Below are 27,964 nucleotides of genomic sequence, written 5' to 3' on the forward strand. Positions count from 1 at the left end.
GGCGAGAATGTTTTGAGGCCTGGAGAAAGAGGGGCAGTAGGGAGAGGGGGTGTGGGTTCACGGTGATAGTAGAGGAGAGGTGGGGGGGGGGAGACTGGGGAACTCAGGGAATGAGGTGAGAGTTGGCGTGGGGGTGGGGGGAGAGGACTATGGGGGTCGGTGTTGAAGGCTTCGCTGGGATGGATTGAGTCTTTTGAAGATTTCTGCAGGCCGCTGAGTGGACCCACAGAGGGCTTCTCAAGGTCAGTCGGACCCCTGTCATATTCCCGTGGGCTTGTGTGTGTGTGTTGTGCCCGCCGCTGTTCTATAATTAAACAGGAGTCCAGAGGCATGTGTTGACAGCCAAACCTTGTGGCATTCGGCATTGAGAACAGGCGACTATAGGCGAGATGATAACAAAACGCCGGCTGAGGAAATCTCAAGCGGTGACGCTGTTAAAAAAAAGTTTTGGGGCTTGACCTTTTGTTTTGAAAACATATCCTTGGCGCAAATAATTATCCTGTACACCAAACATGCTTTGTGTACGTTTAATTATTTATTTGGATAACTCAGAAGGAAGGTTACTACGAACAGTGGCCGTGATGTTGCAAAGAGATGCATTCCTTAAATAAAAGGCAATTGTAATGAAAAAGGCGAATGGTTTCAAAAGGTCTTGAATGTTTTTTTTTTCTGGGAACAAAACATGAAGAGAATCAAATTAGAACGCATTGTTGAAGACAGTGCCGTGCTGATTGTGCACACAGATAATAATCTTCTGTCGGCGTTGTTCCTCGCAGAACACAGCGAGCAGTCACGGAACGTGATGTGTTGCTGCTGCTGTCTGCTGTTCTGGCTGTTGTGCAGACCATGTGTGTTGTTGAACTTCTTTTCTCACCGTACGCTTGGCTACGTGCGGTGCGAATGAAGTTCAACACACATACGTACAGACCACTGTTCTAATGCCGGGGTCAGGCAAAGGTTTGGAGCATGACGGGAATGTGTGTGCCCCCACCCCTGGGTGTGAGGTGGGGGGGGGACCCTGGTGTCAAGAGTTGCTGATGTTAGATTCTTAATTCTCCTCTCTCCTGGGTGCTTTTAGCTTTCCACTACTTTCACCGCTTGTCTCTGTTTTTTTCGTGAGATGATGTTTAACCTAGCAAAATAATAGTTTTGGATTCCATCAAACGTAAGAGTATTTATATAATACACAAAGCATGCACTGTTTTGGTTTTTACTTATAATCGGGTAGACTGGTACTGTCGGCATATATTGAATGAGCTGTTTTTGTTTCTGTGAATTAGAAAGGTGGCTGGTGATTTTGTTTTGGCTTTGGCTTAAATCTGTGCGGCCTGTACAGAGCCTCTTTCCAGGCATTGTACAATAATCCTCGGGGATTCGCGGAGAAAGCTGTTGAGGAAGAACGCGGCAGATGCCTGTTGCGTTTGGGCCCTCTCTGTCAGGGACACTTCCCCCTTTTGTAGGCCTTGCTCTTCTTCGCATAAAAAAAGGATATGGGAACTGGAGAGAGGCGTGTTGCGGACCAGCATTATGAAGCTTGTCTTTTTATTAAGTCTGGGAGAAGTGTTATAAGTTTGAAAAACAACTTCTGTACAGTGTTTATTCAGAACGCTCCGCAACATGAGACACAACCTCCTCAATACATCAAGGACCAGGACTGTCAGGTGCCGTTTTTCCATGGCAATTCCATCCATCTGGAACTTCTGTGCCGTTCCACATTCGCAGTATTAAGTTTATATCGAACTTTAGAAGACACTAAAAGGCGTCTTTTGCCAGGCTTTCACGTGACACTCTGCTTGGTTCCTTGCCTTAGAGCCATGGGCAGTTATATCCGCATAATAATGTGCACGTTAGAAATTGCATTATTGTTTATATGCATATTTATAGATTTGGTTGAGTATCTACTCTGAGAGTTATTTTCATAAAACATGTCACTGCCGACAGACCTGGGCTCCAATAAAAAAAGTTAATTCTGTGATTCGTAATTAAATACAATTACATTGTAAGTTCATGTAACAATGCTGTTATAACTATGGTTATCATTGACCCTAGGTCTGATTGTCGGTGAGCTATTAATTGACGATAATTTTTTTGAAAGCCTAAAAAAAGTATCATCTGAAACATTACAGTTTCTTTTTAAATGCACAATTAGTTCAATTTATAAGGAAGGAATTATCTTAAAGTAGTTCCAAGCCTCAAAGCACATGGTAGATATGCACCAGTAAGTGTGAAGAAAGATCTGGATGTCATATGAATGCAATTAGATAAAGGAGGCATCCTTGCTGGCGCTCCGTGCTCTTCCACCCACTCGCTGACACTGACTGAATTTTCAATGGACGATTTCTTTAATAGTGACTCTTTTGAGAAACCATTGCGAGGAGGCTGCATCAACACTTAATTAAAAAAGCTGTTGACCTCGCTGCTAGGCTCCTGTGCTTGAGAGGTGGAGAGCACAAACTTGAAAGTGACTCGATATCGAGGACCCGTCAATGGTGGCTCGAATTCGCGCAGTTTTTTGCACAGCGCGGGCAGCTACTGTGTTTTTTTGCAAAACTTAGGAGAGGATGTGTTGGCGTTAGCTTATTGATCAGAGCACTGAGCCGCGCTGCTAAGATCCTGTGTAATATTGGGGTCTCAAGTGTTGTGAGCTGATCGTCTCAGCCTGGTCACCGAAGATTGCGCGCGAAAAATACCATTACAGTAACGTTAGTTTTTTTCCACTTAATTTTGTTTTGAGAACTTAAAATTGGTTTGACTGCCATGAAAAATATTTCTGTGGAGTAGGATATGGGGGAAAGTGTGTCCCCAATTGTATGTATGAAAAACGGTCGTTTGAATGGGATTCAGAAATTGTTCCGTGAAGTCATTTTCTGCAGGCCATTCCATAACACACAGGTCTACACTGTTCCTATGACAAGATGCCAACATCACATTCTGAATAAAATTGTGAAAAACATAAAAATGTATGCGAAGTTTCAGCTCGGTTATCTTCGAGATTAATTGGGAGCTATGGAGCTGAGCAGGTCCTTATTAATTAACAATGTATGTAAGTGTACAGGAAATCTATGATTCAGTTTATGAGTTACTTAGCCAGAACATCAGTTTAGTGTATGCCCTGCGTCTGGTGGGTATTACATTTTAATATAATTTTTTTTATGAGACCAGATTGCCTACTGCGTGCTAGCGGTTATCCTTTCCTGAAAAGCGAGGATGAGCAAAAAGCGTGCACATATAAACAATATTTGTTTTGGTTAGTTGGTGTTCATAGAGGAAGTGTGATTGTAAACTTTCCCACGCGTTCCACGCGCACACAACGGCCACCTTGAGAATTAAAAATTAATCTGGCTTGAAGAGTCATAATAAATATTGAGAAGTCATTTACTCCCAATCTTGCGTTTCATTCTCCGCTTGCTTACCACATTCTGTGCTACTTTTTTGGAGATTTTGTCGCAACAAAGGAAAAGTGTTTTTTTTCGGCCTCTCCGACAGCAAGCAAAGCAGCGCCTGTAATCCCTCCTGAGTGCCCTACAGGAAATGTTCAGAGGAAACAAGCTTACGGCACTGCGCAAGCAAGCCTACGACAAAAGTAGTGGCCTCACAGACCTGAGCTGACTCTCAAAAGCTGTGAATGAGGTCAGTTTAAAAAAAAACTGCCAAGGCCGTGCACAAACAAAAATGTGCGCGCGGGTTGGGGGGGGGGCTTACTTGGGTGCGGCTGTTGCTCCTTCTCCGCCTAATTGCGTCCTTGCGTCTTTCAACCAAACATCTTTTGAAAACAAAGTTATGACGGCAGAGTTGTTCCTCTGTAAAAAAACAAAAAAACACGCTAACAGCTACTTCTCTCCTGAAAAATATTATAGAAACAACAAGCGTATTAATTTTTGATTTAAAGCTTTCGTGACTGCAGGGATTCATATTCTTGGTTCTTTCGATAAAGTCACGTAGAAGGGAAACAGTAAAGTAATTAAAATATAAAACAATAAAATTCTCACTATTGTTTTATATTTGTATTATTTAATTGTTTCCCTTCTACGTAACTTTACCGAAAGAACCAAGAATAAGGGCAACGTCGTCTCTAAAACCCAGATCACGAGAGCCTTGGGGGTTCGCCGAGCGGCCGTGACGCTTATCATGAATATCGGATGAGCATTGACGTAATCTGTTCTGAGACGTAAAAGTGGTGGACAAACAAAGTTGGATGTTTTCTTGGCGATAAGTTAATTATTAGGATATCGTTACGATTTGGGTAATCAAATTAGTATTGTAACATTAACGTGCGTTATTTATTGTGCAAGTGCGTTTGTAGTCTTGATGTCGTTCATCAGTGTTTATTTAATGCGTGCATTTAAAAGTCTGAGTGTGACTTACTGTTCAATTGCAAGTCCTTCAGCACTTCTAGCTTCCTCTTCAAAATGATGCATTTCTACAAATCACTCAACTCTAGCCTTTTTGCCCTGAAACATATAAACATATGGATGTATAAACCATTGGTATATGTTCAGAAGGATTGTGGTGCCTGTATGAGCAATTTATAAGCATGTGGTTGGTAAAAAAGATGTTTAGACAACTATTAAATTAAGTATCTGACAAAGATGTGATTTGAAAGCCTCAAACACAGCCAGAGGCAGCAATTCCATAACAGCTGTGTGTCGTATAACCAGTGTTAACCTTCCACAAGTATGGGAATAAAGTATAATAATGCCCTCATTACAAAAGTTCATTTGTTGGTATTCACCTTTTCATTAGCCTACACAGTTGCGTGAAATAAGGAGTGTTTTTTTCTCTGAGCATAGAAGCACGTGACTTTAAGAAAGTCGGTGGATAAAATCTGCACAATGTCACTCTTGCGAATTAAAGTACTGCAGTATTGTATTTCTAGTGGCACTTTCTGCTAACCTAATTGCTCTGAGAAAAAAAAAGTTGGCTTATTTAGTTAAGCATAGCTAGGAGTATAAACATAACACACATGTCTTCTTCACCATGCCAGAAATGTTTATAAGAGACAAAAACATATTATTTTGCAACATCATAAAAAAATCATCTGTTACTATCTGTAGCGGGTTTGACCCACTTTAAACGAAATAACTACTTTCTGCATCAGAAACAGAAGTTTGATAAATGGAACAAACAACATTTGTAACGTTTTAAATAGATGATCACTGCACGTGAAAGCATGCACAATGTAACTATTATACAAAGCCATCTCAGAAATTTCCCAGGATATTTACACAGCTGTGAAGTGGACTGAATTCCAGTAGCAGTGAGAGCACGGCTAACACAGTGGCGATAACAAAAAGATAATGGCTGAAAGCTTGCCACAAAGGGCCTTCTTGCATTAGTGGAGTAGGAAAACTAAACAGTGGATGCCGCATTCTTTTTCCAAGGTGTGGTTGGCTTCGTGTTTTTAGCATCAAGCCAGCTGTCTCGCCTATGGGGGAAACTGTCTCGAAGTTTATTCCTCATGCAGTCAAAATACTGCAACATTCTTCATTGACCGGCCGTTCGATGCAGTGCGCAGGAGTGCCATCCTAGCATGGCACATTTCCATTCTCGTACGGTCTCGTGGGGTGTGAGAGGCACCAGAAATACTATTTACTCAGACGGGAGGGTGACACAACAGCATATGTTATTCATGTACATTCATAAAACATGCCGGTTGAAATCTGGCGTTCCAGTGAGCGTAATATGTATACTGCCAAAGGAGCACGCTGGTGCTTGGTGCTAGAGCGCCGCCACAGCCAGGGCTGCGTGACATTTTGCACGGCTGAGCCAGTAGTGGGGTCAACAGCCACCCCTGACTCTACTTCCACCTTCATGTTCCATCCTGTGTCTGCACGTGGCCCTAGTATTTCATTCCCCTCCTGCCCATGTACTTATCCCGTCAGGTTGACTTGCTATGCTAGCAGCTGGGTATAATGACGTGGGGAGGACTGGCTGTATTTCGCTGTGGAAAACGTTCGACAGAACGATGACATGTTAAAATAAAGCTCCGTGCCATTTCCACAGTAAAATACCCGGTGCTTGATGGGTATAATTCCCATTCCAAAGTCAAGAGATGAATTGGCCATTATGTGAGAGATTATAGCTCACTTTAGATGACACTTTTCAGGATTTTATTTTTGTAACCAGGCTACAACTGTCAAAAAACTGAAGTAATCTTTGGACTACCTACATCACAAAACACGATTCGGTTTAGGTCTGCTTTGGTGGAGTTTTACTGAAGATTGTGTCATAGGAACTGAGTGTATTACTCATACAACAACAGCTGCCATTTTCCACTACGTGGCGTGACGTCAACACAGCGATTGTGCCAGGCTAGGTGCACTTAGAGGTTACTCAAACTGTTGATGCCTTGGTGCCAGGAGGTCATGGGACAGAGCCAGTTGTTATTGGTAAATTAACAGAGGCGACTGGCAGATGCACAATCTCGTACTCTCCATTGTGCCACCCTGCTTTCTCCTAATTTTGCGAGTGTCACTCCTTTGTCTTCCATTATTGGCGTAGGGTGGCTACCTCTAACTTCCCAGTAGCTTCCTTCATGAGGCTCCACCTAACTGGGCAATATTAACCCTCTATTAAATACCCTGGCCAAATCCCATTTTGCAGAGCCAGGGGACTCAACCAGTGGGGGGGGGGGGGGGGGGGGGGGGGCGGGTGGCGCGTGCGTGCCCCCCCAATGGTCCGATCGAAATCCCTAATAAGTAACGGCAAAGCAGTTATAAGTGACTCAGAATTGTGCGCAGTTGCGTATACAGTCCACGACTTCCCTGAAGGCATTCACCTTCGGCGAGCGCGATGCCGATCACACGACGTGGTTCGAATTCGACCCTCATCGATGGCTGCGCCATCGCTGCACACGCGCCGAATAAAAAGCAAAGGACAAGTCCTTACTAACAACTCCTATCATTTTTCATTGCTGGAGGGGTTGCCCTCCCTACCTGAAAATCCTGGCTCCGCCATGAACCCAATCCTCAGGGGGCCTCCAGAAACAACAGAAATTTACTACAGCTGGCCACATGCAATGTCAAGATGCTTTATGTGGAGGATAGGCTGCGATTCCTCTCTGCAGAGCTGGACCAATACTGTCTGGACTTCGATAGAACACCGAAAGTCCGGTGTACTGGTCCTGGCTGCTGTCACCATGAGGGTGAACAGTCGTCTACTTGGGCAAGGTAATATCAGACAGCAGGGAATGGTTCTTGTTATGATTAAAATAATAAATTGGATGTGTGAGCATGGTTGTGAGCGAGGTGTAGTACGCTCTGAAGCTATTGTGGGTTGCCTACCCACCGGCAGGAGATGGAGGAATGGTGGTGGTGGCCTATGCCCCTATTGAATATGAACGTTCGTGGAGAGTCGGAAGCCTTCTGTGACCTCCTCTGCCTTGTGTTGGTTACAGCTCCATTTTATTGGGTGACTTTAATGCAGGAGTGGGTCATGGCACTAGAAATTCGGTGGGAGTGATTATAAGGCATGGGCCAGATCAGGTGGCATGATTATTTTGCTGAACAGTCTCGAAGGTGTTTGTCCCTTGAGATACCCTTATTTGTGCTTCTGGTGCTCTCAGTGTGCAAAAGTCACGTGTAAAAGCATTTGCTCAATAAATAAACTGTGAGTAGCAGGTGTATTTGCTCATGAATATGTTTATGTGTTTACTTGTGTAGTGGGTTCCACGGAGACTGGAGACAGTCTTTAGAGGCAACACGGTTTATTGTAAATCTTAACAGGAAGCTCCCTTTACTCCCACTACCTGGGGAGTTATGGCCTCCGGGCTGACGTGCCCTATCACTGGGGCTACGGGCTCTGAGTCCTCTGGCTAAGGGTGACCTAGGGGAGGCTAACTGACCCGACCCAGCCAAGGTGCGGGTCACGTCCACTGGTCCGCGCTTCGCCCCGGCCCTTAAAAGGACGTCGGGTCTCGGGGTCCCAGGGTCCTAGCCTAGCTGGCCTTCTGTCTTTGTCTTCAGAGCACTCCCCCGAGCCGTCCTGAGGTCCGTCTTTTATACACCCCTCGGGGATTCTCCGCCCCCGGTACCACCCCCTTTCTGGAACCTTCTAGGGGGCTCTGGAATAACCCCCCAACCCCTCACCTGGGGTCGGGGGGGGGGAACTCGGCCTCTCAACGGTCCGGCTCTCTCTCTAGCTCAAGGTGGCACCCCCTATAGACACGTGCCCGCAAATACAGCTAAGTATACACGGGCGGTGTGTGCTATGTATTTCCGACGCTACACTTGTATAACAGACATTATTTGTCTCAATGCAAGATCTGGATGTTTTTCCCCACCAAAGAAGAAGGCAATTGGCATAAATTTAAGAAGATAATGCAACTCTGACAGTAATGGAGAAAAAATTAATCTAATGAAATTATCTTGACCAAATGGATTTGCACAAGTTTGAACCAGTGCATCAACACAGCCTGTGAAGTGGCTGCATATCCATCCACCTCATCATGTATGTATGTGTAGGGACAGTGCGGAGAGAGAGAGACAGTGCGTGTGTGCAGACAGTGCGGGTGCAGGGACAGTGCGTGGCCAAGTTATCACGAGGGATAATTACAGGAGGGAACCATCGGGGAAGTTCGGGATTGGCCGAGACAATTCGAGAAAGGGGGCGTGGCCGGGGGCGGAGCGAGACCACGCTGGGGGGATATAAGGTGGCGGGCCAGGGAGCTTGGGGATGCCGGGGGGACGGGATGGGTTGTCTCCACGCCATCATTGTCTTCGGGCCGTCGCTGTCTCCACGTCATCGCTGTCTTCGCGTCGTCGCTACTTGGGTGCTGTCCTAGCCCAAGAGTTTTATCCTAGCCCAAGTATCTGTTGTTATCCTAGCCCAAGCATTTGTATGTTAATCCTATCCCAAATATCTGTAGGATACGAGACTACGTTATCTGCACGATGTGCCTTAATAAATAAATAACGAAGATAAAGAAGTTGTCCGAGAGTCATTACATATGTATGTTGAACTTCAATTGCACCATACGTAGCCAATCGTGCTAGTCGTAGGTGTGAAATGGAGTACTGTAATTCATTTACGGTATTGAGTTCACAACTTGGTCCATAATATCTTTTGAGTTGATAAAATGAGGGCTGTTTTGTATGAAATCTTGTGCAAAGATTGACCCTCACCATAATAATGTGAAATTTACACCGCTGGCTCACAGGTGCTAATGGAGAAGTGCGCCATCCCATGCTTGTGTGAGTAAGTATAGTTTTTTTGCAAGATATTTAATGAATTATAACACAAATAATAATCATCATCACAATTGTTTACCCAAGAAAGCATCACTGAGATTTAAGGCTCTTTCCCAGAAGGTGGCCTGCATTTAGATGTTTGGCCAATTCCATTCATGCATCTCTGGTAGACACTCATCCAAGCATTAACCACGATCATACTTGCTGAGCTTCTGAGATTCATCCAAGAATATAGGGAGCATTCAGGGTGATTTGGTGGTATACCAAGTCACAGTAACACTTATGTATGTATGTGGAACTTCTTTCGCACCGTGCATAGCAAACCGTGCTAATCGGAGGTACAGGGGAAGGACAAGAAGAGTATCAGCTGCAGGGATAACTGAAAGCTGGAGGGGAATGTGTTTTTAGGACTGGAAGGATGGAGTTTTTCGGGGCTGGATAGCTGTGTGTGAATCGACAGCTGTCAGGGTTGAGCGTCGATAGCCGCAATCGCTGCCGATTAGACAGGTGAGCGATGGGCCGGCGTGTAGTGAGGTGCTGCGTGCTGGCACCATGCCATCCTCGTGACATTTCCCACTCTCCTTCGGCATGCCGGTGGGATACTGCCATGCTATAATGGTTAGCGCACTGGACTTAAAATCGAGGGCATCGGTCCGTTGTGCCGGCAATGGAGTCGAAACAATGGGCGAGTTGCTTAGGTCTCTCCCCCCCTCCGAGCTCTGTCCACCCGGCAGTATAAATGGGTGCGCCACAATCATATTCTTGGTTCTTTCGGTAAAGTCACGTAGAAGGGAAACAATAAAATAATAAAAATATAAAACAATAAAATTCTCACGACGTTTCGACTGCAACACAAGCAATCATCATCATGTGTGAAAACCACAAGGAAAGTTGAAAAAAGTGGCGTTTTTTTTTAACGTTAGCACCACGGAGAGCGATTTGACAGTTTGTTCAAATGGACGAGTCCATCTATGTTCGGAAAAGAGGAGTGGGGAGACGAAAAATAATGGATGCGGCCTGAATTATTGTTTCCCTTCTTCATGACTTTACCGACAGAACCAAGAATATGAATCCCTGCAGTCACGAAATCTTTAAATCAAAATGCACCACAATCAGTTAATTTGGCATGTCGAGTGTGGTGGAGTAAAGTGTGGGTGCTCCTGCATCTTACAAGATGCCTGGCCAGTGTGGAAGAGGAGGCCAAATACCATCTAGGGGCTCTCTGGAGCTCCCTTTAGTGCAGCCCCTTCTGCCAGCAGCGACGTGAGCACCTTTATCTCTGCCTTTGGTGATGTGGAGCTCATATGTGCTTCGTCACAAACGTTGATACTGGTGTGCTCCGGAGATGTGAGGCTTGCGGCGTGATTTACACACCCCGAGGAATGCACCCCGCAGCCTCAAAGGGCTTACAGGGATTTGATTGTGGCCTGGGTTTGGTTACACAGAACTCACCATTTCACTCCTTGTAAAAAGCTAAAAAAGGTATGCACGGTGGTATAGATTTACAAATAAATACTACATTTAAGCAGCAGCACTTTGAGTTGTGGCCGCAGTCTGGCTTTGCTCAGGGTTGACCTCGGGGAAATGACCTTTACTACAGTTTCTTATGAACACACGTGCCTTGTCATGGTATGCATGCCAAAATGATATCTTGCCTTCATGTTTCCTCACACTTTTGTGCCGACATTTGAAAGCCCACTTCCATATGCTAATGCTTTTGCTACCTAACACACTGATACCAGTGTTTCTAAAATATAGCCATCTATAATGTCAGCGCAGTTTCTAATATTACAGTCGAAAACGGACACAGCGTGTTTGATTTTGGAGAATTTACGAGTCCCCAAGTTAATATCAATTAACACATTTCACGGAATGCTGCCGTGATGTAATAGTTTGCACGCTGCACTTGCAATCCAGAACATAAATGATACACACATCTGGTTACACTTTGTCTCAGGTTGAGCTCGGTGGTTGTCACGGGGTGTTGACATCATAGGGCGCCTGCGTGTCCACGTGCCAGAGGGCCCCGAGGGAGGGTCAGTCGCGTCACTCGGCTGCCTGAGGCAGCTGCGAGCAGCCCGCAGGAAACGTCTGCTCCTAAGTCGGTGCAACAGTCAAAACCAGCGAGTCGGCACAATGATGCTTGCTGCTTGGCCTCTGGCTGTACATCAGTCGGATTTGTGTTCGTGCGTGTATAAACGCGAGCGCGTGTGTGTGTCCGCATGTCATATACGTAGGGGGAGTGGTAGTGTAGCGGTTAGCACGTTGCGCTATGAACCCGGCGACCCAAGTGAGGTTCCAGCTCACGGCCAACACCAGTGACGCTTATATGAACCGACGTTGGGCATCCTCTAGTTTCGACTCAGCCTCAAATGAGTACCTGGTGGAGTGTGTAAACATCGCCACCCACCCCCTCGTGTACCGTGCCGGACTTCATTGGTGCTCGCTAACAGAACGTCTGTTACAGGCTATACGGGTGATCTTTGTCTTTGTTTTTGCATGTTGTATATGCCACATAGCTCGCAAATTCCACTGCAATGAAGTCCCTGCATAATGTCTGCAATTCTTTTTATAATCTACCAGGAAAACTGCAACTCCCAACTATTCATGTTTTGAAACGTTTCCAGTGCGGACGTCCATACATGTGTGTATGTGTGTTCCAGCTAAATCTGCTTCATTTCACGATGACGATCCCTCGTGGATACTGCCTAGCGCAGGGTTTTCGCATGCCATTTCCCTGGGCCTGGAATAATTATAACTCAACAAAGTGGCTTATCATGTGTAAATGTATCGCAGCCAAACACTCTAAACGCGTATTTCTAAATGCGGAGGGAAAACCGGAGAAAAATCTACACGGCGATGGGGAGAACATGCAAACTCCAATTATACAGCAGGCGTCACGGTCGGATAGAACCCACTACCTCCTGTATGCCAGGCGAGGTATTAACTTCTCGCTGCCATGGCTTATCGCCGGGCAAGCTGGGTTCAGGCCGGAGAGAAACTGTTGTGACCAAGCACTAACACGAAGATCGCACATTGAGGCAGGAAATAAAAACAGTGGTGGCCTTTGTATACCTTGTCCGCAGCCTATGACACCGTCTGGCAAAGAGGCCTCCTTTCTGAAGCTCTCCCAACTGATACAATGCCAGGAGACAATGCGACTGCTGAAGGCAACACTATCCAACCGCACGTTCCATGTCCATTTAGGAGGCCAGCTGAGAAAAAGGACGGATACTACTCTCTAGTGACCTTCCACAGGGTTTGATATTTGCACTGCCCCTGGTTAACCTGTACATTAGCGACATGCCTCCAAGAACATCTAGCAAATTCATTTATGCTGTCCATTTGGCATTGGTGGCGCAGGTAACAACACTCATAGAAACGGAGGACAGCCTCACGACCAACTTAAAGAAGGATGCAAGAACATTTCCAACACTGGCACTTTCCATCTTAGCAATTCAAAAGCTCACCAAAGGCTCACTGCATTTCTGTCAGAAGAGGATCGCCCACGAGACTGATCCACTTTATCGTGGTGTGAGAAAACATGATGGTATATATCCACGGAGATGGTGACTGCTTGCCACCACCCAGGCTAAAATCACACCCGAGAAAAAATTGTAACACAAATGGGGCAGTTCAGATGTCAAAAACAGGAGCCTGATAGAAGAACCTTCTGGATTCAGACTACCCAGTGACAGTAGTTGATCATAAACTGCACCAGGACTTCCCACGGGCGATGTGGATGTCTGATCCACATGTTACAATTAAAATACAGTGTGCACTGCGAATATCAAACAATAGAAACATTGTGTACAAGTCGTCTCTTAGATTAACTTCCTGGCTGGACGCCAAAAGTTAATTCTGCATGAGATGATGTTCTTGACTGAATATCAAGAATCGTTCTACCCTTGTAAATGTTGATATTTCTACATGATAGAAGAAGACAGCCAAAATGCCTATTCCTCCATCATTACATATATTTTTTTATAGCTAGACTCTTAAGTTTAGTATAATAGCATCTCTGGTCTGATATTCATAACATATCTCTCCAATTAGAATATTAAACGACCTACCAACTTATAGTTTATTTTACGATATCCTGCGAATGTATGATCCAAATCAAATCTAACTCGAACCATGAAATAACCAATAAGGGAGCACAAAGCGACTTGAGATAAAATATGCCATCTTATGTGTAATTCCAGTAAATTCTAGATTTGAAGCTTTCGTGACTGCAAGGATTCATACTCTTTGGTTTTTTCGGTAAAGTCACGTACATAAAACAAAATCAAAATAAAAGAAAACAATTTCGATTTAAAGCTTTCATGACTGCAAGGATTCATCTTCTTTGGTTCTTTCGGTAAAGTCACGTAGAGGCTCTGTCGTCCTGACAGTTCTGTACCTTTCACCTGAAGACGGCCGCTTGCGTTGTGTCCGAAACGTCGTGAGAATTTTATTGTGTTATTTTATTATTTTATTCTCATTCTACGTGACTTTACCGAAAGAACCAAAGAAGAAAAAAGAAAACAACTAAATTAAATCACGACGTTTCGGAGGCAACACAAGCTTCCGTCATCAGGTGGAACAGCCACAGCAAGATAGCTGCATAAAGTGGGGAGCTCTGAGACCCTCGAGCTTATATACAGGTTAAGGTGGGGGGGAGGAGCCAAGCAGGGAACGATGACGAGGCCAAGTTAATCCATTTGTTATGTTGAGGGTTCGGGGGAAGCGGTGGTTCACTGCACGGGGGCAATGAAAAATGGTAAAAAAAGGCTGTGCGCTTATAAGGGAGCTGAAGTTTTGACTTGGTTTATGGCATCTTTCCAGTGGTTGCTTAATTTAAAACCATCCTCTCAGTTGAAGTTGTGTCTATGTTTGTAAATCTGGATGGCTTCATGACAAATCTTTGGTAATAACCGGGAGGTTTGCATAGTACTTTGGTATCGGAGAAAACAATGTCATGAGAACCCGCTGTGTTGAGACAATGATCAGCCACGGCCGAAGAATTCGTTCTGCCGTGTTTCAAATCTGATTTGTGCTCGCGAATTCGGTCAGAAATATGTCGTTTTGTCTCCCCGATATAGCAGTCACCGCAGATACAACTCAATGTGTAAACACCGGGATACTGTAAGTCAAGAATGACATCCTTTACGGATGGGATCAGATCACGGATTTTGTGTACTGTATTGAACCGAACCTGGATCTTGTGTTTGTTTAGAATTTTGGAAATCCTTTTGGTGACGCCTGCTATGTATGGCAGTGTGATGATTTTGATTGGAGTGTCAAGTGGTTGCTTCTGTATGGTAGGAGAAACAGCTTGGTGGATGATACGGTCAGAGTAACCGTTCATCTTGAGGGCTAGATGTACATGTTTCAATTCACTGGTCAGGTGGTGTTGGTCAGAAATGCAATGAGCTCTATGGTATAATGTTTTGATGAGAGAATTCTTTTGAGCCGGGTGGTGGTGGGAATCAGGCTTCAAGTAGGAATCTGTGGGGGTGGACTTCCTGTAAACAGAATGTCCCAAAGAGCCATCAGTCCTCCTCTCAAACAGAACATCCAAGAATGGCAGCTTGCCATCTTTCTCCACTTCCATGGTGAATTTGATGAATGGGTGTCTGGAATTGATGTGGTCTAGGAAATGGTTCAAAGCTGGGAGGCCATGTAGCCAAATGACAAAAGTGTCATCCACATATCTCTTCCACAGGGAAGGACGAAGGGTGGATGTCTGGATGGCGTCTGATTCAAATTTCTCCATGAAAACATTGGCTATCACTGGTGACAAGGGGGAACCCATAGGGGTACCCTCATTTTGTTTGTAGAAAGTGCCATTCCAGGTAAAGTAAGTGTTGGTGAGGCAGTGCCTAACCAGCGCAGGTACATCAGGGTTCAGTCCATGTTGGACCAAATCCTCAATTATTGTTATGGTATCAGGTACTGGGACCTTGGTGAACAGAGAAACAACATCAAAGCTGACGAGGATATCGTCAGGAGATAGTACAACGTCTTTGACCATAGAAACCAATTGGGTTGAGTTAAGTACTGCTGAGGTGGTCTTGCCAGTGAAGGGGAGCAGAGTATCCGACAGAAAACGGGCTAGCTTGTAGGTAGGGGAGTTGATCGTGGACACGATGGGTCGTAGTGGGGTACCTTCTTTATGGATCTTGGGAAAACCATAGAATCTGGGAGGTCTTACAGCGGAGGGTTTTAGGGAGGGACGTTTGGTTGGTTCGATAGGGGAAGCCGGACTAGTGATGATCTTGTTGGTTTTTATCGTTAGGCTGTTAGTAGGATCACTTTTAATTTTTGAGTAACTCCCATCATTGAGTAGCTCCTGGATTTTGTTGTTGTACGAGTTGTTATCTATAATGACAGTGGCATTGCCCTTGTCGGCCGAGAGGATGACTATATCATCCCTCTTTTTGAAATTCGCGAGTTCAGAGCGTTCGTTTTTGCTAATATTGCTGATGGGTTTCTTAGCATTCTTGAGAATAGTGGCTATTTCAGCTCTTGTAACGTCAGCTTGGATGTGTCCTATGCCTTTGAGGGATTCATCGACCTGAGAGATGGTATCCTCTGCTAGTATATGTTTAGGGGTGACAGCGAAATTTAGCCCCTTAGCCAGTACCGTTTTCAGATAGTCTGAAATCGGGATGTTACTCTGATTAATAACGATTTTGTTAACATCCAGTTTTGTCATGTGTGGTTCTGGCCTCTTCTTTGATAGGAGGTTGAATTTAGCGATCAGGTTAGCTTTGCATTTGACTGACAGTGAATCAGCAGAGGCAGCAGTCATGTTGTCAACGTGGTTCCAATCAGAAGGGGACATTTTTTGTGTTAACATTAAATGTGATTGTAGGAGAGTCTTGTCTAAACTATCGAGTTCAAATCAGAGTACTCTTATTCTCTTTGAGATTAGTGATAGGCTAGCATTAAACAGAATCCGTTTAGAGTTCGGTGAAGATACAGCAGCAGATGTGAGTGTGAAAGCGATGGGTATTACCTTGTTATCGCGGCATCTTTTGAGCAAGGTTAGCGTCTCGATGAGCTGTGACTTCTTATCTCGTTGTCTGTTAAAAGTTCTAACAGATAGGTGAAAACCCTCCCCGTAGAGGTAATTAATTCTAGATTTGAAGCTTTCGTGACTGCAAGGATTCATACTCTTTGGTTTTTCGGTAAAGTCACGTAGATAAAACAAAATCAAAATAAAAGAAAATAACTAAATCAAAGCACGACGTTTTGGAGGCAACACAAGCTTCCGTCTTCAGGTGGAACAGTCACAGCAAGATAGCTGCATCAAGTGAGGAGCTCTGAGACCCTCGAGCTTATATACAGGTTAAGGTGGGGGGGAGGAGCCAAGCAGGGAACGACGACGAGGCCAACTTAATCCGTCTTTTGTTATGTTGAGGGTTCGGGGGAAGCGGTGGTTCACTGCACGGGGGCAATGAAAAATGGTAAAAAAGGCTGTGTGCTTATAAGGTAGCTGAAGTTTTGACTTGGTTTATGACATCTTTCCAGTGGTTGCTTAATTTAAAACCATCCTCTCAGTTGAAGTTGTGTCTATATTTGTAAATCGGGATGGCTTCATGGACAAATCTTTGGTAATAACCGGGAGGTTTGCATAGTACTTTGGTATCGGAGAAAACAATGTCATGAGAACCCGCTGTGTTGAGACAATGATCAGCCACGGCTGAAGAATTCGTTCTGCCGTGTTTCAAATCTGATTTGTGCTCGCGAATTCGGTCAGAAATATGTCGTTTCGTCTCCCCGATATAGCAGTCACAGCAGATACAACTCAATTTGTAAACACCGGGGGACTGTAAGTCAGGAATGACATCCTTTACGGATGGGATCAGATCACGGATTTTGTGTACTGTATTGATGTTGTTTCTCTGTTCACCAAGGTCCCAGTACCTGATACCATAACAATAATTGAGGATTTGGTCCAACATGGACTGAACCCTGATGTACCTGCGCTGGTTAGGCACTGCCTCACCAACACTTACTTTACCTGGAATGGCACCCTCTACAAATGAAATGAGGGTACCCCTATGGGTTCCCCCTTGTCACCAGTGATAGCCAATGTTTTCATGGAGAAATTTGAATCAGACGCCATCCAGACATCCACCCTTCGTCCTTCCCTGTGGAAGAGATATATGGATGATACTTTCGTCATTTGTCCACATGGCCTCCCAGCTTTGAACCATGTCCTAGACCACATCAATTCCAGACACCCATCCATCAAATTCACCATGGAAGTGGAGAAAGATGGCAAACTGCCATTCTTGGATGTTCTGTTTGAGAGGAGGACTGATGGCTCTTTGGGACATTCTGTTTACAGGAAGTCCACCCACACAGATTCCTACTTGAAGCCTGATTCCCACCACCACCCGGCTCAAAATAATTATCTCATCAAAACATTATACCATAGAGCTCATTGCATTTCTGACCAACACCACCTGACCAGTGAATTGAAACATGTACATCTAGCCCTCAAGATGAACGGTTACTCTGACCTTATCATCCGCCAAGCTGTTTCTCCTACCATACAGAAGCAACCACTTGACACTCCGATTAAAATCATCACACTGCCATACATAGCAGGCGTCACCAAAAGGATTTCCAAAATTCTAAACAAACACAAGATCCAGGTTCGGTTCAATACAGTAGACAAAATCTGATCCCATCCGTAAAGGATGTCATTCCTGACTTACAGTACCCCAGTGTTTACAAATGGAGTTGTATCTGCGGTGACTCCTATATCGGGGAGACGAAACAACATATTTCTGACCGAATTCGCGAGCACAAATCAGATTTGAAACACGGCAGAACGAATTCTTCGGCCGTGGCTGATCATTGTCTCAACACAGCGGGTTCTCATGACATTGTTTTCTCTGATACCAAAGTACTATGCAAACCTCCCGGTTATTACCAAAGATTTGTCCATGAAGCCATCCAGATATACAAACATAGACACAACTTCAACCGAGAGGATGGTTTTAAATTAAGCAACCACTGGAAAGATGTCATAAACCAAGTCAAAACTTCAGCTCCCTTATAAGCGCACAGCCTTTTTTACCATTTTTTTCATTGCCCCCGTGCAGTGAACCACCGCTTCCCCCGAACCCTCAACATAACAAAAGACGGATTAACTTGGCCTCGTCGTCGTTCCCTGCTTGGCTCCTCCCCCCCACCTTAACCTGTATATAAGCTCGAGGGTCTCAGAGCTCCCCACTTGATGCAGCTATCTTGCTGTGACTGTTCCACCTGAAGACGTAAGCTTGTGTTGCCTCCGAAACGTCGTGATTTGATTTGGTTGTTTTCTTTTATTTAAATTTTATTTTATCCACGTGACTCTACCAAAAAAAACAAAGAGTATGATTCCAGTAAATGTTAGTATTTTATATATACAGGGGCTTTCAGGTACATTTTATGTTATGCAAAGCTCTCTAAGACACCTTTTGTTTATATGATACATTTGATATTTACTGTACACCTCAGAATCTAATAACTAATTGATTTATAGTATGATCACAGTCGTCAACTATATGGTATATCAAGCTTGGTTTTTTGGGTTAGATCACGTTGATATGTGTAGCTAAGCCTGGCACCATTCGATACATCCAATTAGTAAGGTTTGTCACGTAAACAAAACATGCCAATTAGTCACTAAAGAGTAAACCCACAACATTAGCATGGTACATACAGAGAGTAAACCCACAAAATTGGCATGGTACATAAAATTAAAAAACTAAGATCTATTACTAATATGTATTACTGAAGCTATCAATAGAATGTGTGTACTGGATTAATTGCTCCTGTGGCAAATGCTATGTTGGTCAGACAGGACGAACGAGCAGCATGGGACAAAAATAACACCAAAGAAATATTAAAAACTCCCAAAAATAACTGTCGGCAGTTGCAGAAGTTGCAGAACACGCGTGCCACCAAGGACACTCAATTGATTTTCATAATGTTGAGGTTTTGTGCAAAGCTAGTTACGACTGGCCAAGACTAATGAGAAAATCTATAACATTTTAGAGGAATAAAATAATTGTAATCGTTCTGATAGCTGTTACAGGCTTGGTGCTGCTTAGAAGCGTATTATAAAGTGACACTGTTTAATTGTATGCTGATACAGGTCACCGTTGGTCGATGGTGATTAACTGTGAGCAGCCAATATCAGGTATTGTGATCTTTGGACCCAAACGGCAGAATGTACATGCATAATGTTTAACTGTGAATAACCTAACCAAGAATAGCTATCCAATTGTAATTTATATGAATACATTAACCCCCCCTCTGGTCTTCGCACCTGATTGGATCACAAGTGATAACATCCCATTTATCCCTCTAATTAAGACCGACACAGCAGGATTTCTCCACAGTTCTGGCTGTTGCCTGATTAGGCTGAAACGTCGTATTCGAATTGTAAATGTTGTCGGTTTACTCTCCAACACACCAGTCTTGCTGAACTAGTGACTAATTGGCATGTTTTGTTTACGTGACAAACCTTACTAATTGGCTGTCAGGTGGGGGCGGGTTTAACGACACATTTATATCTATGCGATCTTGCCCAGAAAACCTCTATGATGGATATCAAGCTTGATTGCCCTTTAGAGAGACTGGCCTAATCCATAGAAATGTGAAATCTCATCTAGTGGCTCAGGGCCACTAAATTGACATTGATGCCACCCGCCAGCGGTTTGGTAAAGGGAACTCTTTCACCTTTTGACTTTGAATAAACTTCATCCCACTTTGAATGGCAGGCTACCAGAACGAATGTAAATAACACAGTAATGCAGTAACTTTTCAAGGCTTTGTGTAATTACTTGCGTAGTCTCACTGGGCGTCCCCACAGAGGCGGAAAAGTCATCGCAGCAGCCGTCTCGGTGTCCCGTTTCAGGAGTCCCCAACAACAACAAAAAAGTATCGTGAAGTGATAACTTGAGCCGAAAAGGATAAAGCTAGAGTCCACGCACAGCTGCTGTGTGTGCAAGGTGATGTGTGCAAGGGCACGTAACATTAGACGGCTGTCCTGCTTTGTTTATCTCGCCCAACACGTGTTTGTTATTTATTTTTGTTAAGCCTTTTTTTCGCACAGTGCCTGTCCCTTCATGCTGCCAAGATCTTTCAAAAGAAAGTTTTCTCCAAGTCAGAGGATATGATTCCATTTGTCACGCAGCTGATACATTCTGCGGTAATTTAAATAAAAATAGATTGGCGATGGGACTTGGCACCATGGGTAGTCTACTGTTTACAATAAATAATGCTCCATGGCAAAGCTAGAGTTCAGACAGTTCACTCTTATGAAATATGGTGGCTCACAAAGGGGTGCTGATAGGAACCACTAAGGGCCTAGTGCTGTATGTTATTTTACGTAAACCTGTGGTATTTTGTACACAAGTGCAGCACTTAAATTATTTGCTCTCGTCGCAGCTAATGGAAGGGCCTCTACTAGATGAAGCTATTGAGAATCCATCTTGTCGAGGCAGCTGATGGAAGGGCCTCCACTAGATGAAGCTCTAGAGAGTCCATATTGTCGTCGCAGCTGATGGCAGGGCCTCCACTAGATGAAGCTCTAGAGAATCCATCTTGTCGAGGCAGCTGATGGAAGGGCCTCCACTAGATGAAGCTCTAGACTCTAGAGAGTCCATCTTGTCGAGGCAGCTGATGGAAGGGCTTCCACTAGATGAAGCTCTAGACTCTAGATAGTCCATCTTGTCGAGGCAGCTGATGGAAGGGCCTCCACTAGATGAGGCTCTAGAGAGTCCATCTTGTCGAGGCAGCTGATGGAAGGGCCTCCACTAGATGAAGCTCTCGAGAGTCCATCTTGTCGAGGCTGCTGATGGAAGGGCCTCCACTAGATGAAGCTCTCGAGAGTCCATCTTGTCGAGGCAGCTAATGGAAGGGCCTCCACTAGATGAGGCTCTAAAGAGTCCATCTTGTCGTCGCAGCTGATGGAAGGGCGTATTTTGGCCTAAACTTTTACGATGGTTAGACTTGTTGGAAGAAGAAGGGGTGTCCAACTCTTTATCTCATCACACTAAATCCGCCAATCAAATAACTATACTGTACCCATTTATACTTCTGGTTGGACAGAGGTGCGGGGGATGAGGAGATTTCATAAACCTGCACCGTTGTTTCAACTGAATCCTTCCTTTGTGCAGAACTCGTGAAATTGACAAAAAGAACAGCAATATGCTCTCGTGATTGTGTGGCCTCGCCATTGCTGTTTACAAGGAAATTCATAACCTATACAGTACATATTTACACGTTAAGTGTCACATTATTTTAATCAATTCAAGAAATAATAATTATCAAGCTATCTTAAGCCATAAAGGTGATAAAAAAAACCTGTACACAAAACACTTCTCAAATGAAAACACAGTGTCAGCTAAAAACACTGTGGAAAATACATAATTCAAGGCTGGCCCGGTAGTGCCGGGTATATGCCGTGCAGTGATTGCCAACCAGCGGCGCGTCTGGCCCCAGGCTGATAAGAGTGACCCCTGCGTGTGTGCCGGCCGTCTCAGCGCCCCGCACTGAGACCGCATTCGTGACAGCGGCCAAATAAAGCGCCACCGATTGTCATGGGGAGGGTTGCAGGAGCAGAGGAGGGGGCAAGGCCACGGCTCCCTCGCTGTGCGAGAGAGATCACAAAGAGGCCAGCTTCCCGCCGCAGCAGAGGAAAAGAGTTATCGGTTATGTTTGATGGGTTTATCCCGGGCCGCCTGGAGAGAGCGGCCCAGGAAAGGTCACGCAGATATGGCAGCGTGGCTGGCTGACAGGAGTCCCGTATTGGGCCCATCTCTTGGGCTGTTTCATTGTCAAATTCAGAAGTGCCATTTTCTGCTATTGACGTGCAACAAAGTAGGAATTGCTGCATGTGTATATCTTATCTCTGTCTTTTCCCTCACGAATACCGATGAAAAACACGATTGACATTTTGCAAGTATTTTGCCGCTGCAGCACGAGCGTGTGTCATTTGCTAATGTATTTGCGCAATTATTTTCAAGTGCCACAAATCTGGGCATGGTGGCTGCCAGTTAGATCATGGACCACTACAATTGTTTTTTAAAAGTAAGCACCATACATACTTATATTCAAGTATTGTGTTTATGTGTGTGTTGAAACCTTGGGTAAAATTGCCCATAACACATTATTTGATGACCCTCTGATGACATACGAAATAGCTCTCCCGTGCATTTTCCTCTTGTACCGCACTCTGTTTGGCATGATGTCTAACGTTTCACTCCATGCACTGGGAGATTCTTGAGGAACTGAATTGAGAAAGTGAGCTGCTCAATCCACTTCCTAAAGAAGCCCCCTAAACATTGAGCGGATCACTCAACAACACACGGTACAACCTGAAAACACATCGTAGAGTTATAAATCATAACTGCGAAAACCTGTGCAGTAGTACACATTAGAAATCTTCTATGTTATACTTTACTTTTTCTGTCAGCTGCCCATTCACCCCATCACTGGGAGGGGCGATTGTGAATTGCACACACATCCCTTACACCACACATCCCTGCCGGTTGTGCTCTTTCGGGAATGTGAGCCCTGGAGTGAACTCCCTCTCAGCGAGTGGCAGTCTCAGCTTGAGGAGTGCAATGCAAAAGGGCTGCTTTCACGTTCTGCTGTATCAATGTTACTCTCCTTCCTAATTTTGGAATTAAAAAAATGTGCCGGTATCTTTGTCACCGAAAAAGGGGACAAATCGCCGAGGCGACGTGTTTAGATCCTTTTGCGAAGATGTAAATCTCACCCAATATCCAGAGCCCAAGAATAAAAACAAAATAAGCTTTGCGAGCATTAAAAGTAGCATAAACTAAAATAATTAATATGATTTAACCCATATGGCAAGATTCACATTTCATGCGTCTTGCCTGGTGATTTGCTGTGGGCAGAGTAGTTTTAATCGGCTTCGCCAGGTATAACTGCCCAGTTTTTAACATGTGAATCACACCTGCAATTACGAATAATAACAACAAAGCTCACCTCTTTCAAACGGAGTGAACACTCCCGCTTATGGCATGCTAGTTCTTTCCGCCAAAGACTGGTGCATCAAGTTATGTCTGAGCCTTCGGGGCTGCCAGGATAGTGGCTAAGAAGCTGCAATTGTCAGTGGTTCGTGGATACCCGGAACAATACTGCTTGATTAATTTTAAGCAGTGTGCCTCCCACACAACATCTGTTTATATACAGAGGCCTTTCCTTTGTAATATAATGGATAAATTCTAGATTTGAAGCTTTCGTGACTGCAAGGATCCATACTCTTTGGTTCTATTTGGTAAAGTCACGTAGGTAAAAAATAAAACAACAAAAATCACGACGTTTCGGCCACAACACAAGTGGCCTTCTTCAGGTGAAGGAACAGGTGAAGGAACAGAACTGTCGTCCCGACTGTCGGGACGACAGTTCTGTTCCTTCACCTGAAGAAGGCCACTTATGTTGTGGCCGAAACGTCGTGATTTTTGTTGTTTTATATTTTACCTACGTGACTTTACCGAATAGAACCAAAGAGTATAATGGATAAAATATATGAATCCTAAATATATGCAGCTTTTACGAGAAACATCATTTTTATGCTGTAGTATAATGTTGTACGGTGCATAATAAAAATTTGATCGTATATAAATATTATTTTACTTTGCCCACGCAATTTCAGATTCCAGCTTTTCAAAATATATAACGGGTATTTTATTGGCATCATAAATATTCGCAAGGGGCACACACACACACTGTAAAATATACAGTATACAGTGAGGGAAAAAGTATTTGATCCCCTGCTGATTTTGTACATTTGCCCACTGACAGATAAATGATCAGTCTATAATTTTAATGGTAGGGTTATTTGGACAGTGAGAGAATAACAACAACAAAATCCAGAAAAACGCATGTCAAAAATGTTATAAATTGATTTGAATTTTAATGAGGGAAATAGGTATTTGACCCCCTCTCAATCAGAAACATTTCTGGCTCCCAGGTATCTTTTATACAAGTAACGAGCTGAGAGATTAGGAGCACACTCTTAAAGGGAGTGCTCCTAATCTCAGCTTGTTACCTGTATAACAGACACCTGCCCACAGAAGCAATCAATCAGATTCCAAACTCTCCACCATGGCCAAGACCAAAGAGCTCTCCAAGGATGTCAGGGACAAGATTGTAGACCTACACAATGCTGGAATGGGCTACAAGACCATTGCCAAGCAGCTTGGTGAGAAGGTGACAACAGTTGGTGCGATTTTTCGCAAATGGAAGAAACACAAAAGAACTGTCAATCTCCCTCGGCATGGGGCTCCATGCAAGATCTCACCTCGTGGAGTTGCAATGATCATGAGAACGGTGAGGAATCAGCCCAGAACTACATGGGAGGATCTTGTCAATGATCTCAAGGCAGCTGGGACCATAGTCACCAAGAAAACAATTGGTAACACACTACCCCATGAAGGACTGAAATCCTGCAGCGCCCGCAAGGTCCCTCTGCTCAAGAAAGCACATATACATGCCCGTCTGAAGTTTGCCAATGAACATATGAATGATTCAGAGGACAACTGGGTGAAAGTGTTGTGGTCAGATGAGACCAAAATGGAGCTCTTTGGCATCAACTCAACTCGCCGTGTTTGGAGGAGGAGGAATGCTGCCTATGACCCCAAGAACACCATCGCCACCGTCAAACATGGAGGTGGAAACATTATGCTTTGGGGGTGTTTTTCTGCTAAGGGGACAGGACAACTTCACCGCATCAAAGGGACAATGGACGGAGCCATGTACCGTCAAATCTTGGGTGAGAACCTCCTTCCCTCAGCCAGGGCATTGAAAATGGGTCGTGGATGGATATTCCAGCATGACAATGACCCAAAACACACGGCCAAGGCAACAAAGGAGTGGCTCAAGAAGAAGCACATTAAGGTCCTGGAGTGGCCTAGCCAGTCTCCAGACCTTAATCCCATAGACAATCTGTGGAGGGAGCTGAAGGTTCGAGTTGCCAAACGTCAGCCTCGAAACCTTAATGACTTGGAGAAGATCTGCAAAGAGGAGTGGGACAAAATCCCTCCTGAGATGTGTGCAAACCTGGTGGCCAACTACAAGAAACGTCTGACCTCTGTGATTGCCAACAAGGGTTTTGCCACCAAGTACTAAATCATGTTTTGCAGAGGGATCAAATACTTATTCCCTCATTAAAATGCAAATCAATTTATAACATTTTCGACATGCGTTTTTCTGCATTTTTTTGTTGTTATTCTGTCTCTCACTGTTCAAATAAACCTACCATTAAAATTATAGACTGATCATTTATTTGTCAGTTGGCAAACGTGCAAAATCAGCATCGGATCAAATACTTTTTTTCCCTCACTGTATGTCGTGTCACTTTCTTTCTTGCATTAGTGGCATCAACCGTTTTTACATTTGTAAAGGAAATGCAGGTGCCCGATTGAGTATCACATTCCAGGATCGTGAGATATGGCAATGACTTGGGGAGGCCTTCATTACGCAGTGGATTTATAAAGACTGATGATTACTCTTTGGTTCTTTCGGTAAAGTCACATAGAAATAAATTAATGTGTGTCTCTCTCTTTGCCTCTGTGTGAGTCTCTCTCTGCTTATGTATCTGTCTGTGTGTCTCCGTGTCTATGTGTTGTATTGCATTATATTTCCAAGTTTACTATGTTTGTTTTCTCATTCATTTGTACCTTATGATGGTTGCTTGTGTTGCAATAGAAACGTCGTATTCTATTTTTATTTAATTTCTTTCTACGTGACTTTGCCGAAAGAACCTGCAGTCACGAAAGCTTCGAATCAAGACTGAAGATGGTGATGGTGAAAGTAAAAATCTCATCAAATAATCCCTTATTGCATCCCTTACCGTTGCCATCGGTTACTCCTTGGTAAAATTTCCTCCGTCCACGACAGGGCCTTTTGCCAATAAATTCGCAGCCTCAAGTGTGTTAGGTGGCCCAGAGTGATGAATACTTCATGTTTAGCCACCACATCGTCAGAAAGGAAATGGGGTCAGTTTATGATGATGCAGCGACCGTATTTATTGCTTGTGGAGGAAAAAACTTTCTGTTGCTCATCACAAATGCATAAGTATCTTTGAAATCTGAGTGTCCAGTTTCGTTTTGAACAATGAGATTAATTACTGCTAAGTGCCCCAAAAGGTGCCCAAAGTCGGTGTCCAATTCAGTTTTTTTTTACAATTGGGTTAATTGTTGCCAAGTATCCCAAAAGGGCCATGTGTTTTCGGTTCTACTGAAACTATGCCCTGTGTGAAACAGCTCCTAAAATAATGTCATGCTGTCTAAAAATGGTGTTTCTTGTGTTTGTTTATAACATGAGCGTTATATATGACGTAGAGAGGTGAATGTTCAATTTGATCTCCGTTACCTTGAGTCCTAAGGTGAACAGGCTTGGACCATTAGCCATTTTGATCGGTTTCGTTAAACGTTGTTGTTTACATTTGCACGACTAAAAAAAGATATAGATCATACAAATAAAAAAATGTTTTCTTTGTTTATTTTACATACACGCTTTATAAATGGGCGGCAGGGTGGTGCAGTGGTAACACTTGTGCCTCACAGCAATAAACACCTGGCTTTGGTTGCCGACTCGGGTGCCTTTCTGTGTGGAGTTTGCATGTTCGACCCTGTTCTGCATGTGTTTTCTTTCCTCAGGGTTTCCCCACTTTCCTTCCACAGCTCAAAAAAACAGACAATGTAACTGGTATTGGCAAAACATCCCAATTCTTAAAAAAATGCCTGCAAATTACTAAAATTGGGATGACACATAGCAACATCGCCCCCCATTGCAAAAGCTAGGCACGACCCTCCTAAAAAGAGTCCTAAGACTAAGCGAGGCTTTCCTGAGAAAATAAGCATAATAATCATAAAATGTATTACTTTCCACAACAAATGCGGCATGCATTTTATTTATGCAGAGGCGAAAAAAATGCACGCTTTGGGGAAATGGTGCCATTTAGCGTGCGTGTTGTAAGGGTATAAATATTTAGTTTATCCAGGCCACTGATCTTTACCCCATTCTTTTTTCACTCTTCATGCAAACATAAGTGCATATAACCTTTTCGAATGGCTATTGTATGCAGCACACATACCAATCATGTCTTTGTCAAATGTCACATCATTGTCATCCTTTCCCTTGTGTGAGCAGTAAAAGATGTTGGGTTGCACCGAAAAACATTTGGAGCACAAGTGCAATGATTTTTTTTAGTCCTTTGATCTATACTGTATCTATATAAAACATATTTTAATAAACGTTCCTAAAACATGAACTGAACATGAAATGTAAAAATGCGAAAGTTAAAGAATAAGTTTACTTTTTAAAAAACAAACTAAATAACCACAGCTCTACCGATTATCTTGTCCTGGAAATGCTTTAATTCACAGTGTATTGATATATTAATAGATAATATTGATTAATGATTGATCTAAATCCTTGAATAATAATTTACCGGAACACGGATGTGTGGTAATTCTATTTAAGCTTTTGAGTAAATTCCATTTGAAATGAATTGGCCAAGGATTGCATTCTGTTGCTTATTGCGCATTTCCTTGTCTGTGCTGTTACAAACTTAGCCATGTAATTATAAATGAATACAAATCATGAGCACATTTCACATTGACATTAACTTGTTTCTGTGGAAAGTTAATTGATAATTTTGCTGGAGGAGATCGGGATGATATACAGCTCTAAGGAGAGGGTGTGTGAGGCGAGCTTTGAGTCGATGTCAGGCACATCCTGGTTGACTT

At 43.8% G+C, this 27,964-nt stretch overlaps 1 protein-coding gene across 3 annotated transcripts in view; it reads left to right on the top strand.

Annotated features, from left to right (window-relative positions):
• RECK (reversion inducing cysteine rich protein with kazal motifs) overlaps positions 1-27,964 on the top strand; it is a 121,560-nt gene that overhangs the window by 34,329 nt on the left and 59,267 nt on the right. The window contains exon 1 of one of the 3 annotated variants that reach the window (XM_076069481.1): positions 148-242. The exons of the other annotated variants lie outside the window; for them this stretch is intronic. The gene's annotated coding sequence lies outside the window, so the exon portion shown is untranslated. Of the gene's footprint in view, positions 1-147; positions 243-27,964 lie in introns of those variants that run through there. 3 annotated transcript variants of the gene reach the window in all.

Source organism: Petromyzon marinus, chromosome 2, assembly GCF_048934315.1.
Source record: "Petromyzon marinus isolate PM22_M1 ecotype Great Lakes invasive population chromosome 2, UKy_Petmar_22M1.pri1.0, whole genome shotgun sequence".
In the NCBI taxonomy this organism is placed as follows: domain Eukaryota; kingdom Metazoa; phylum Chordata; class Hyperoartia; order Petromyzontiformes; family Petromyzontidae; genus Petromyzon; species Petromyzon marinus.